This window comes from Buceros rhinoceros, unplaced genomic scaffold, assembly GCF_000710305.1.
Source record: "Buceros rhinoceros silvestris isolate BGI_N320 unplaced genomic scaffold, ASM71030v1 scaffold9792, whole genome shotgun sequence".
NCBI lineage: Eukaryota > Metazoa > Chordata > Aves > Bucerotiformes > Bucerotidae > Buceros > Buceros rhinoceros.
In genome coordinates this window covers 76279-78323 of record NW_010400672.1, presented here as the reverse complement: position 1 = coordinate 78323, position 2045 = coordinate 76279, and the positions used below count along the sequence as shown (strand labels likewise).

General features: G+C 38.8%; 1 protein-coding gene across 1 annotated transcript in view; it reads left to right on the top strand.

Annotated features, from left to right (window-relative positions):
• Window positions 1–2045, top strand: part of AHR (aryl hydrocarbon receptor) — a 22273-nt gene that overhangs the window by 6416 nt on the left and 13812 nt on the right. The gene's annotated exons all lie outside the window — the stretch shown is intronic.

The window sequence follows — 2045 nt, the reverse complement described above, 5'->3', positions numbered from 1 at the left end:
AATGCCGGCAGACAATTGGAAACAACAGCTTCTTTAAGCTCTTCAGCCTGATAGATCCATTCTATGCCTTAAGAATGTGTTAGATACAGTGTTAATATATGGAGTAGAGTTTTACTCTTCCACATCTGTCACTGTTACATGCAGCCTGTCACCTAGACCCTTCTCTTGGGATTAAAAGGGGAAGAGGAATAAAAGAATAGTATGCTTTTTAGAACATCAGATTGCCATGTGTTTATCAACTGATGCTTAAATGACCTGCTATATTGAGAAGCAACTAAGGAGAAATGCATTGCTTATATATCAGACCAGAGAGGTGTAGGTGCAGATAGTTTTGTGTGTGTGTGATATGGGAAGCATATGTCTGCCTTGTAATGCAACAAAACTGTTGAGACAATTGTAATGCTCCATTTTACACAACAATTGTTTAAATAAGTAGGTAAAACTCTGTTATTTTAAGTTACTTGTTATTTTTTAATAAATCATGCGTAAAGCAACATGATTTAAAACTCCAATAAATTCATATTTAATATTTTAGAGTATGGAAATGCCATTATTTGATAGAGAAATAAAGAACAGCAAATACTATTTACTTGTTTGGCTCCCAGATCAATATATTTCAATTTTTCATTTAGAGGTTGACATTGCTATATCATCTATGGATCAGTCTACACAGTGAAGCTGAAAACATTTTACACAACTAGTTAGTATTGCAATTTGGTACAGTAAGCAGCTGCTGGCACTCAGGAACCAGGATTTTATGTGGTGGCTTACTGTTTGCTGTAGAGTGAAGTGGTATTCTACAGCACTTACCAAGCACAGATGAAAATATAAAAGGTTGTATTTGAAAAGTGTGATGCCAGCTTGACTTGGTGACAGATTTGTCTGATTGACAGGAACTACCAAGCAAGATTACAATAAATTGTTTTGTATCTTGTGTTTCTAGTTTACTAAAAGCTGCTACTTATTTTTGGGCCTCAAGTAGTGTAAAATGTTTGGATGTTGAGGGTTTTTAAACGACATTCAGATTTATTACAAAGTCTAATGCTATGATTATAAGGTTCCCCTCCATTATTGCTAATTTAATCCATTTCTTTTTAATACATTCAGCTAGCATTAGATAGATATTTATAGACTTAGTGTAATTGTGTTCAGGCTTAAACAAAGATTGTAGCCTGAGTCTGGGAATAAATTCTGCTTCTGTTAGCCTAAACTGGTTATTTCTCACTCAGTACTGTGGTATGCCCCTAGACCACTGGTTTCCTTAGCTGTTACCATGCTTCCCAGGCACTCCTATCAATCCTGTCATGTTCCCAGAGGAGTTCGCAAAGTTCTAATTTTTTTTTTCAGTCCCAAATATCTGCTTTCAGGCTTTAAGTCTGGATTATCTTTTAAAGTTTGCTAGCTGCACAGCCATGAGTTGTCTTGAGCTTAAAGAGAAAGAAGAGGACTTACTGCACAGTATGTTCTGCACATCGCTTCGTGGTATTGATGAGATCCAGTCTGGACTTCATCAGGAATACAGGTTCTAACCCCTGTAGTGTTAACTGGTAGTTTTGCAGCAGGGATTGCAGATGCTCTGCAAGACTGTTGACACTAAGACCTCTCTGCCTTCTGTCTGCCCGGGAGAGTGCAGCACTATTCCTTTCACAAATGTAAGAGGCTTGGGCTTGAAGCCCATTCCCTCCTGTTTTGAATTCTGTTTCCCTCCTTTCAGGAGCTACAGACTGTGTCACTTCTTCCACCAAAGTCTTGTTCACCCTTGGGAACTGCCCATTTTCCTAAGGAAGTTGAAAGACGCCTGAGAGAACCCAGATAAGATACCTGCATTCAAATTGCAGCTGTGTATTTACTAAAAGAGTAACACTGAGTTTCTCATCTGGTCGAAGTGCTGAAGGGGATGCCTACCAATGCCAAGGATGCCGGCAGAAAGCCTTGCTCTGCTTATAGGATACTAGAGCTGCACTCAGTAGGCACTCCTCAGCCAGATTTATCTGAATTGGAGAACTTAATCAGAGCCTTTCAAGGAGCCTGCTTCTGATGATTGA